A 12,222-nucleotide genomic window follows, 5' to 3' on the forward strand; every position below is an offset into this window, starting at 1 on the left:
TCATCTTCAGTCAACAATGCCCTTTTGCATTCTCCATAAGACAAACAGGCCAGGCTCTATGCAAAATAATAATGATACCAGAATACAAATCTAGACACAAATCTAACATTAGGAAACACAATATTCAAAAACTAGCAGGAGAACAGCTCAGCCTCCCTTGCTGACCTGAATGCCCATTTTTTAACAAAAGAAACAAGGGGGGGGGACAGACTAATCAAAGTTCAATTCTATCACATCTGGATTAAATTGAGATAATGCCTTTCCCCCTTGCTACAGGTATTAATTAACATAGCAATGCTAGGGAAAAAATGTATCATTTTCAGTTACTGCTGTTGTGAATTATCATTGTGCTTATTTTGCATACGTTTTAGCATGAATGTAATTGACAATTTTATTTGTCTGTGGCACAACAGCCATTGCAAAATGCTGAAATGCAAATTTATAGTACCTGCAAACACAAAACAGTAGCAAACCTAGACATATGCTAGGACAAATACAAAGGAAACAGGGACAAAACATAGCACTGATAACAACTCTAATAGTAGATAACACTAATAATTATCAATACAAACCAAGATTAAAAATAGCATCAAAATACTACTGCCGATGGCCCTCTTTGCAGTCCATAGCAGACATCTTTAGAAAATTGAGATTAGGGTTTTTTTAGCTGCTACTGTAAAGTTGGCAACCATGTTTGAAACAGTTTTATTGTGGTCTGCCAACAGATCACAAAAAAATATCTGGTCCAACCAGCACTTGCTCTCAAGAGGTCTCCCAAAAATGAGATCTGAGATCGCTATACAAGGGACAAAGCCTCCTGGGTACCACAAGGACACAGAATCACATGTCTGCTGTGCACAGGGAATCCCTTTATGCTTTCCCTCCAAATAAGCTGAATACTGTGGTACCTCGGGTTAAATACGGAGGTCCGTTCTTAACCTGAAACTGTTCTTAACCTGAAGCACCACTTTAGCTAATGGGCCTCCTGCTGCCGCTGTGCTGCCGGAACACAATTTCTGTTCTCATCCTGAAGCAAAGTTCTTAACCCGAGGTACTATTTCTGGGTTAGCGGAGTCTGTAACCTGAAGCGTCTGTAACCTGAAGCGTATGTAACTCGAGGTACCACTGTACAATGTTTGGAAATGAAAGAACACTTTTCTAAGGGCAACAAAAGTTAAGCTCTGGAATCTCTTGTTGAAAATATCAATATCTCTTTAATGAACTTAAACCAAGGGGAAAATGCTTAGAATTGACTGGCAAGTACATTTTCCTGAGAATCTACATCAAAAATCCCGTTTCTGATGAAAAATCTTCCCTTATCAACTAGGGAAGTCTGAGCATTCTCAGAGTAAGATTGTGACAATGTTAACCAGTAATGGGCCCATCTACCCTTAGCAAGTTGTCCAGTGAAACACTGTTTTGCCAAATTACTGTCTGTGAAAGCTTATTCTGTAATAGATTTGGTAGTATTTAAGGTGCCACAATTCACTTCCTTGTTTTTATTCTGGGAGAACCAATGGGCAAATGCAGCTCTCCCTGTGCAGAAAAGTTTCCCTGTTCATTTCAGTGGAGGCAAGCTAACCAGTACTCATATTCCTTGCTTCTTACTGTTTTTGGAAAGGAAAGCCCTGCACTCTTACCTACATGAGATAAAACTGAAACCACAGATTCAATTCAATAATGACTTGTTACAGCAAATTTTACCTGGTATTACTGCCAATGGGTTCAGTTTGAATTTGTTCCTTTCTGTGTTCTCTTCAGGCAAGATGGGGAAAAGGGGGAAGCCAAAGTAATCTGGGCGAGGGGGGAGGAATCCAGGGTATCGAAATTGAAATGTGTGTAAATTAAACACATGTGAAGTGCACAATATGTGGCAAATTAGTACAGAAAATACTGCAAAAAATGTGCATCTTCAGGGTTTGCCTGCACACCATGATGTGACAGGTATTATTGCCCTTTGTACAATTATTTAAACCCTGTAGGAATTCCCAGTGTCAGGGTATGTCAGCGTACTGTTATTAGACAAGTTTAATTAGGATCTACCCTGCTGCTCCTAACAAGTATTTAATTAACTTCTAGGCAGGGTAATTAGCTTTTAGATTGTGGCTGATTTTCTGTCTCACCTTCTGTTGACACTTGGCCTCCACTAAGGCAGCCTGCTTTGCTGACAGTGTAATGGATAGTATCTTTGGGAAGCCTAATATCAAGCCTGACTAGTCTAATAAAAAAAGAAGAAGATGAAGATAAAAGACGAAATAATGACTGTCAGGGTCATGGTCCGAGAGTGCTACAAAAGGCCACAGATCAGACAGGCAGACACAAAAGCCCGCTAAAAGGAAGGAGGAAAAGAACAATTTGACCTTACGTACTTCAGGAAAATAGAAATAATTGGACAAGATTTGTGTGTGTGTGTATGTGTGTGTGTGTGTGAGAGAGAGAGAGAGGAGGGTGGGAGGAAACAGGAAAAAAGTGTAAAGTATTTTGAATATACTGAATGTAGCTATTAAGAATCTGTAGTTAGTGGCATTTGAAAAAAAATATATATTGTACTAGAGTTTTCACCCTATATATTTATAAGGCAAATAAAAGGGAGTGGTTTGAACCTTTATTGTAAGATGCAAATTTATTTCTATCTTTCATCGAAATAAAAATGCTGGAAGAAAGTGAACATTCAACAAAATTAGCAGACTGTACAAATGAGCCTTATCGAAACGGGTTGCTGTTTAACCCCTTAAACCCCACCTGAAAATGTAGTGGAATTCAGAGACTGTGTCTTTTGATCTGCTCCGTAGAATTCTTTTAGCCATTCCTGACATATCATTAAAAATAATGGCGCTGCATTCAGGAACACAGCTATGCAAAAATTTGGGACTAGGGGGGGTGGGAACGCTGAGGAGCTTGCAAAACCCTTCCCCTGTCATTAGGACAAAAGGCTTGTAATTTTCTTTCATTTTGAAAAGCAGGATTTTTTTTTTAAGTCTTAATTTTTGCAGAGTGCCCCAGGTATCTAAGTGTTGGTACTCCATGCCTGCTTTAGTAACAGAATTTCAACAGCATTGCTCCAAAACATTAACAGTTGACAAAAGTATTACCACTGAGTTTGGGTTTATTATAAACACACACACACACACACACACACACACACACACTTGATCAGAGCACATGAAGGAGAAATTCTGATTATGAAGTCTCAGTACAGGGATGTTTTTAAATAAAAAAAGCCCCTGACATTATGAAATGTAGTGTTGTATACCACCCCTCTCTCTGAGTGGTGCAACATTCCAGGTGTTCCAAGTGCTTACCCAGGGTTTGTGTTTCGTTTGGAATGAGGGACAGCGGAGACTGTGGTGTCTTTAGGATATAAAGTATATGGGGTGTTAAGGTAAAGGTAAAGGTAAAGATACCCCTGACCATTAAGTCCAGTCGTGGCCGACTCTGGGGTTGCGGCGCTCATCTCACTTTACTGGCCAAGGGAGCTTCCGGGTCATGTGGCCAGCATGACTAAGCCGCTTCTGGAGAACCAGAGCAGTGCATAGAAATGCTGTTTTCCTTCCCGCCAAAGTGGTACCTATTTATCTACTTGCACTTTGACGTGCTTTTGAACTGCTAGGTTGGCAGGAGCAGGGACCGAGCAACGGGAGCTCACCCAGTCGCGAGGGATTCGAACCGCCGACCTTCTGATCGGCAAGCCCTAGGCTCTGTGGTTTAACCCACAGCGCCGCCCGCGTCCCTGTGTATGGGGTGTTAGGGGAGGGGTAATACCTCTGTGGGGGACACATTGTGCTGCTTCTGGGGTTGTTTGTCCGCACACCCTGCACTCAGCTCTCACCTGTGGCTCCTAGAAGCTGTCAGCATGTGACAGTGGCCACACCCCAGGAATGGCTTCGACTGGCCAGCTAAACCAGGTGAAGGGTAGCCAATGGCTCTCAAACCTTTGGTGGATTAGGGACTTCCCCTGCATGTGAAGACAGGCTCTGGCAGATTGAGCAGACAAGGGCCAATAGTTAAGGTAAGAAGTCAGTTTCTGCATGTGTTGTAGAGGGAAGTGAGGGGCAAATGGGGCTTGTCAAACTGGAAGGTAGCCCATCTAGGGGGAGGAAAACTCTAATCATTAACCTCTACTTGTGGGATAGCTTATGGGGAAGAAAAGTCTAAGGAGTAAATCCTATACAAATCCAGAGTGAAGTCCCTAAGATGGTTGGATGGCGCCTTGTACGTCTCCTTCTGACAACTCCTGCAGCCAAGCGGGTGCCAAACGTATTGCTCTGCTTTCCTTTGGACTACTTCAGTGAGGCTGAGAGGGTGATCCTATCATCTGGGCAGCCCAGGACCTCCATACACACTGCCCAGGCTTACGCCCTGGGGGCAAACTGGGTTTTTTTGGGGTGTGTGGGTGTGTGTTGCTCTAACGTATCAGTAGACATACTGCAATCACTGTTTTAATGGTCTTCCTTTCCCCTGTGCTGGGAAATTCAGCACAGTAATCATAATGTCAGTTTCCTTTGGAGAAGAGAGTATTGGAGACCCCTGGTGTCTTGATAGCCTGTTTATGTGGGCCTTTTTTCCTTACAGAAATAAATAAATAAAAATCACATAGATGGTTTTTTCCACAGCAGTGCACAAACCACAAATCCCTCATAAAAGCAGTGGGCAGTATAAAACAAACCATGAATACCTTACAAGGTGCAACTGCACCCTAAAATGCCAAGTCGGACAAAACAACAGACAAAGCTAACAGATCGGGGGTGGTCTTCCCACCTGCCAAAGGACAGTATTAAAAAGGTAAAGGTAAAGGACCCCTGGCAGTTAAGTCTAGTTGCGAACAACTCTGGGGTTGCGGTGCTCATCTTGCTTTACTGACCGAGGGAGCTGACATTTGTCCGCAGACAGTTTTTCCGGGTCATGTGGTCAGCATGACTAAGCCGCTTTTGGCGAAACCAGAGCACTGCAAGGAAACACCATTTACCTTCCTGCCGGAGCGGTACCTATTTATCTACTTGTACTTTTTGGCGTGCTTTCAAATTGCTAGGTTGGCAGGAGCTGGGACTGAGAAACGGGAGCTCACCCCGTTGCGAAGATTCGAACCGCCAACCTTCTGATTGGCAAGCCCACACCACAGCGCCACCCACGTCCCTCTGCATTGCTTTGAGGCTAATAGTTGGGGCCTGCATGCTGGTGGTGGGTGGAGCTGGAGACAAACATGTTTCCACCACAAAAAATCTTAGAATTCACCCACCCCAAAAGATTAAAGTCAGTCTTTGATGGGAAGGGAGCAATTTTTTTAAAAAAACACCTTCTCCCTCTCAAACTCACCAAAATAGCTGGGCTGTTTACTTTGGCCCAGCATTACCATAAATACTGACTCATGGAAGCTGGTTTTCTTCCACAGAACATCTTGCTGTGCTGGCTTACAAAAGCCTCTGCATCCTTCACCCAGGGTGTGCAGTAATCCATGATGGTTTTGATTGTGCATGTTCCCCATAACAAAAGCCTCTGTCAAGGCTGAAATGTAGGCTGCTGTCTGATTTGAGTCAGGAGCTGGAAACTAGGAATCCAGCCCATGAGTCAAAGCCAGGGGTGAGAGCCAAGGAACAGGCCAGAGCCAAGAAGACATTGACGAAGGTCCTAGTCCAGTCAGGATGCCTTTTATAGCACTCCTGTCCAGGAGGTCCCAATCTCTCTCTCTCTCTCTCTCTCTCTCTCTCTCTCTCTCTGTGTGTGTGTGTAGGTCACAATAAAAAACTAGGAACCATATCACTGGCAGATGACGTTCCTAGTTGCAGTTCTGACAATCATAGCTCATGATGTGTGGCAGGAAGGCAGTCGCTGAGGGGTGGGGAGGGGACGGAGCTTTGTGTGTCATGTGACCTCTTTTAAGCCCCCCCCCTAAGCTAGACTGCTGACCCCAGTTGGAGTGGAGTCCTCAGACCTGTTGTCAGTGTCAAATATTCAACTGCCCACCTGGTTGGGTTTTGTACCTGGAATGGGAGCAGGCACCATTTTGTTATTTGCCTCAGGCAGCAATTCTGCTTAGATATGTTTTTGTTTTGTTTTGTTTTGTTTTGACGATCAAGCATCATATAAAATTTGTTTTAAAAAATGTATTGGGCCCAGTCTGAAGGTTTCCATTTCTAGCCTTTGCAGTTTCTGACAATCAGTTCCTTTCCTTCTGCCTCTCTTCTGAACTGGTGATCAACACTGCTAAAACCCAACATTGATGATGATCTCTTTAGGAGGCACACATGTAGAATAATAGAATAATAGAGTTGGTAAGGACCATGAGGATCAACTAGTCGAAGCCCCTGCAATTCAGGAATCTTTTGTCCATCATGGGCTTGAACCCCTGACCCTGAGATTAACAGTCTCATGCTGTACCAACTGAGCTATCTATGACTTCTTTCTGTGGCACAGCTAAAGCAGCATACTATGTCCAGTGAACATAGGGCAAGGGAGCTGTACATGACTAGAATGGCTACAAGGGGCATTGGGCTGAAATGAATGATAATTGGCATTCTATGAGGATTAGTAATTAGTGCTGATTGATGGCTCACATGCAATCGTATGTAGTATTTTACAGCTGAACGTTTGAGATTTCATTTTTATACCAGCCAAAGACAACACAAGGAAGAAAAGCCCATAAAACTCAAGCACGCTAATTTTAAAAGTTCACATTCCAAATTTTAATTTCAAGTTTTTCATTCAAACCATGAATGGTGTAGTTGGGAATCTGAAGGAATCTGAGATATTTCCAAACATTCATTTCCACTGTCACCCATTAAATGTGACCTACAGTTGTGCCCTGTTTTTCATGTACTCTGCTTGGTAAAAGCCCTCTATATATATTTCTATTTTAACCTTTTCCTGAAATATATTTGAAGGTATATTAAAACATTGCATAGCTTTCTAAAAGTAGAGCAAATGTTTTTAAAGAAGGGTTTTTTTTAAAAAAAAAATGTACCGTGCAACAGTAATGCATGCTGAATGAGCCCACCATTTTTCATCTTTTCAAGCCTGCCAATATTTAAATCTTCGAACATTTCTGGAATGACTTATAGAATTAGAAGGCTCTCTGCCAGTTTATCAATTTTAGTTAGCAATGAGAACCCTCTCATTGAATGTTAGGCTTGGAGGCCTTCCCTATGGAGGCAATAATCTCTTTTCCCAACAGACAGTGGCTGCCAACTGGCTCATGGGATTGACAGGTAGAATTGTACCTACATGCCACCTTGCCGATCCTATAGCAATTTGTTCCGAGGCTGGAACACTGACTGCTATGAGGTACTTCTCCTTAATTCAGAAGAGGGAAAGCTGGCAGGAAAATGGTTGCACCTGCCAAGGTTTATAGGGTTTAGCAGCTAGCAGGAAGCTAAAAGCAATGCAAAGAAGATTTCCTACAATTGGCAACTTCTCTCAGCTTCTCACAGCATGAAATATTTGCAGTTCCCCCCACCTTCAACTTTCATAGTACATGAAAACTGCGATTAGGTGAAATGAACTACATAGGTCCGTTCGGAGCTTAAATCTCAGGCTCGACTCCATTTGTCTTGTTTTAAATAAAGTTGCATTTCAGGACTCTGGGTTGTAGGCCACTACCATTTACTCAGAGTAGTTCCATTGAAATTGAGGGACCTAAGTTAGTCATGGTCATTAATTTCAATGGCTCTGCTCTCAGTAAAAGTTAGTGGAATACAACCCAGAATCCTCCCAAGCTGGCCGACAACAAATGTGAGGAAAAACAACAGCCACCGAACTGGGATAGCACCACTGAGAGGGCCAGGAGACAGAAAGAGGGAGGAACCTATATGTACGGGAAATGTACTATTTAAAAGTATATTTCTAACACCTGGAAGTCTTTTTCCTCTCTTTTTTGTTTTGCCTGCAATCAGTGGCGTAGCGTGGGGGGTGCAGGGGGGCCCGGCCGCACCGGCCGCAACATCTGGGGGGGGGGCGCTCGCACTCGAGTGCTAAAATCCATGGGTTAGGGGGCGCAAATTACTTGCCTTGCCCCGGGTGCTGACAACCCATGCTACGCCCCTGCCTGCAATAAATACAAACCAAAGAAATTGTAATGTCAACAATAAAATACAATTTAAAACCACAAATTAGAAATATCATCCTCCCCACTCCCACAGTACATAAAGCATTTAAAAACACACTTCAAACCAGCATATTGGGAATCTAAAGGCCAGTAAGACAGCAGCATACTCAATAAGATAATCTCAGTTAAAAGCCATTTGAAACTGATATATCTTCAGAGCATTTTTGAAGACCCAAACTGATGAGGACAACCATACATCCCTTGGAAGGGAGTTCTACAGATTTGGGGACACCACAGAGAAGACCCTGTCCCTGCTGCTCACCAATCTCATGGAGCTCATGATCAGCAAGTAGGGCCCATGAAACTGAACTCAAGCAGGTTCATGCAGGTACTCAAGATACCACCAGCAGTTTGTTAAAAAGCAGAACCTGAAGCAAATGGTTCTGAATCTAGAATTCTGGTAGCCATTCTAAAATCTGCTACACTTTTGATGAAATGCAAAAGAACTGCACTTAAATGAACTAACACCCAGCATTCTTGTGATATCACCATTCTAGCAATACTTTGATTTTTTAGAAATGAACTATCAGAACTTTTACTGTACTCCCCGCCCCCCCAATTTAACCCCGGCATTTCCACGGGGTTGATCTCAATGGAAAGGTAAGAGGCCCTTGTGGTATTCGAGGTAGCTTAGAATGTTTATTTAGTTCATTTCAATAATTTAAATGGTGTCAAATGCTTTTAGGTGCAAGGCATTCTACCCAGTTTTCTAGGAGCTCTTAATGCTACTCAGAAGCAAATGATTAGGTGAAATGGCAAAGTATATTAGTATGGCTGCTGTAAAATCTCCCAGAAGCTTGCATATCTGGTCTGTGTTGGTAATAGGATATGGAGCTAGAGAGGCCATTGTACGGCTGTGCGACGGCTGTCCTTTCTCTGTCTCTTGCACGTGTGAAACTGTGCAGGTGATGATTCCAAAAGGACGAAACCTGCACATGATGCTCTTATGGTTTGCCTGCTATAGATACCGCAGCCCACAGAAAATTAAACCACAATCAGATGGATACATTTCTATAACCAGTCATTTCAAACCCTGCATCACAAATTAATGTATTCTGCGTCAATAAAAGAACCTGATTTTGTGCTTTGAATCCAGTCCTTTGCCTTCTGTTTGCTACACAATGCCATCTGACTCCTTTAAAAAAATATGGTGTTCCTCCCCCCCCCCCCTTTTCCCAACAGCTGCACCTGCTCCGCTTCAGAAATATCACTGAGTGTAAATCTTGGACTTGTTCTGTCTACTCTGATGTTAATGCTGCCATTGGCTGAGAAGAGCAAAGAAAGCAAAGTGTAATGCTTCATCAAAAGAAAGAAAAGGTGCATTCAAAAGCTCATTAAAATATATATTTTAACATCAGAGGAAAACATGAATGCAGTCCCCCCCCCCCACTACTTTAAATAATTAGGAGTGAGCACAACGTTTTGCAACATTTTTAGGTGGTAGCAAAAAGCATGCTCCCACATAGTCAGTTCTTTCTTTTGGTGAGGGGGGGGCATGCCAAAAAGGAATCAAAAGTGTGAAAATTTTGCATTGCAGGCAGCATTGCTTTCAGTCTTAATTGACTTCCTCCCCCCCCCCCCCAGTGACTGCATTGCGTGGTGATATCATTTATGGATCTGTAGTCTCATGATGCGGGTGGCGCTGTGTGTTAAACCACAGAGCCTAGGGCTTGTCGATCAGAAGGTCAGCGGTTTGAATCTCCGCGATGGGGTGAGCTCCCACCGCTCGGTCCCTGCTCCTGCCAACCTAGCAGTTCAAAAGCACAAAGTGCAAGTAGATAAATAGGTACCACTCCAGCGGGAAGGTAAATGGTGCTTCCATGCACTGCTCTGGTTCGCCAGAAGTGGCTTAGTCATGCTGGCCACATGACCCGGAAGCTGTACGCCAGCTCCCTCGGCCAATAAAGTGAGATGAGCACCGCAACCCCAGAGTCGTCCGCGACTGGACCTAATGGTCAGGGGTCCCTTTACTTTTACCTTAATTATTATTATCTTCCATTATTTTAAGTGACAAGCTACTTCGACTATGCAGGGTAGAGATTGAAATGTTTTACCTAGTCTCATGACACTGTCATGTTCATAATGCAATCTCTAATTGGCTTGGATTACTTGAGGGAGGAGAAATTGGGAGAAAGTTATGGTGAAACAGCAGTAGAGAGGGGAAACAATGGCTGTGAAGACCTAGGAAAGGCCATGATCAAGAATTCAGGCATATGGTGGAGGGGATCCTACCTTAAGGAAGGAATATTGGAGAATAATGGAATCTAGCAGATTCCTGAATATATTGAGGGTTTTTCTGGTGGATAGAGCTGGTGATCCAATCAAAGTTTGCTGTTGGGTGGCAAGATGAGTAGAGCTATCAACCCAATTGCTTCTCCTCAGGGTCTGCATAGTCTTGGCTACTCCTTGGTTTACTGAGAAGTTGTGGGTAATAATAAAGTCATAGTATTGAAGAGGTGGAAAGGACCATGGGGATAATCAAGTCCAGCCCCCTGCAATGCAGGAATCTTTTGCCCAACATGGGGCTCAAATCCACGACCCTGAAATTAAGAGTCTCATGCTCTACTAACTGAGCTACCCGATTCTTCAATGAATCAGACAAGGAGGGAACTTGACTGGCAAATGGGTCTCTCTCTGGAGCACTCAGCAGCACGTTATGAGCCATTTGTATGGCACTTTGAGAATAAAGTCATGCAGATGCATAGTGCTTGAGTTGTCACAGCTGCTGCAGCCCAAGCTGAGATGTCTGTTACAAAAGTTGGGCACCAAGTCCCCACTTTCTGCTGAGCAGTAGCAAGATTCTAGGGGGTTTCAGGTGCTCACCCAGGGTCCGTGTTCCTTTGAGAAGCAAGATGAGGCGGAGACTGTCGTAGCTTTAATAATTTGTCCGCCCCTCCTTCTCCCTAGCACACCTTGCTAAAGACACTCTTTTCCAGTCACCTCACCTGTCTGGACACCCCATCACCTTGACAACCTCTTTCTGCCCAGGCTTAGGGATTTCTCTTAGATGGCCTTTCAATACCTTTTGTCATGCTAACGGTTAGCTTATCCCCAGCAAGCTACGTGAAGCTGTGTGGGCTTGCAATCCGATACTGAATTCAACAGTGCTTGGCTTAGTTTTAATTAACCAACTTTGCTTGCTTCATGAATTTATGAGTTTGCTCAAATTTCAGTTCTTTTATTGACTGTATAAATTATGGCGGGTCTGCCCCACCCCCAATCTCAGAACATGTCCAATGGTGTGTCTTCCTACCTTTAATGGGATCAATTTCATTTAATGCAGCCTGATATGGAGAGGACCCAACTTCTTGCGCTCTTGACCCCTGCCCATGCTGGCTGGTGATTTAAATGTGATTTAACGGTATGGTATGGATGTGAGGTTAATATCTGGTTGTGTGAATCTCATTTATATCAATAGGACAGGAATATGCCACCTAATATTCTACAACCTTCTCATTCCTCAAGGGATATTCTTACAATGTGAGATCATAAGGGAAACACTTTTTCAACTCTAGTAAATCAGATTCATTCAAAGAAGCAGACAAAGGGAGGGAAAAGCCAATTTCTCACAGTGGATCAGACTGAAAATGTTCAGTCAACAACTAATTTGACTCTTGCAGGCTTTTAATAGCCCAAAGTTCTCCACTGAACAGATCAGAGGATTACTGTGTGTGTGTGTGTGTGTGTGTGTGTACACATCTATATATATATATATTGAAAAAAACCTTGATAAGTATGAAATTACATCTAATTAGAAAGTTGGTGTAAATGAATGTAATCAGATAATTAAAATCGGTAATGACATATTTACAACTTGAAATGATGTTATTATGATGCTGTTTTGGATTACAGTATCAAAACTTTTGAGCAGGTCCTTTTATTTTCCTTGTTCTGTTCACATTTGAGGCTGAGAAACAGTTTCACCTTCTCATGGACAGCCCTGAACAGGCAGGAGAGTCACCTGCCAAACGCTTCCTAGTCACACAGCTCTTAAAGGTAGGGGAACAGATGTCCATGCTAGTTCCCCCCCAACATGATAGCTAGACCTTCATAAAGAGAAATCCTCTCCTCTGCTTTCTGCAGGGACCTTGTGTTGTTCTATGGGTGGGCAGATGAGCTTGGAT

The 12,222-nt window shown here is 43.2% G+C and overlaps 2 long non-coding RNA genes across 3 annotated transcripts in view; one reads left to right on the forward strand and one right to left on the reverse strand.

Annotated features, from left to right (window-relative positions):
• LOC308475872 overlaps positions 1-12,222 on the forward strand; it is a 336,243-nt gene that overhangs the window by 228,361 nt on the left and 95,660 nt on the right. The window lies entirely within an intron of this gene.
• LOC308475929 overlaps positions 1-12,222 on the reverse strand; it is a 359,243-nt gene that overhangs the window by 95,134 nt on the left and 251,887 nt on the right. The gene's annotated exons all lie outside the window — the stretch shown is intronic.

The sequence above is a fragment of the Podarcis pityusensis genome (genome assembly GCF_964106645.2).
Source record: "Podarcis pityusensis genome assembly, chromosome: 4".
NCBI classification, from domain to species: Eukaryota; Metazoa; Chordata; class Lepidosauria; order Squamata; family Lacertidae; genus Podarcis; species Podarcis pityusensis.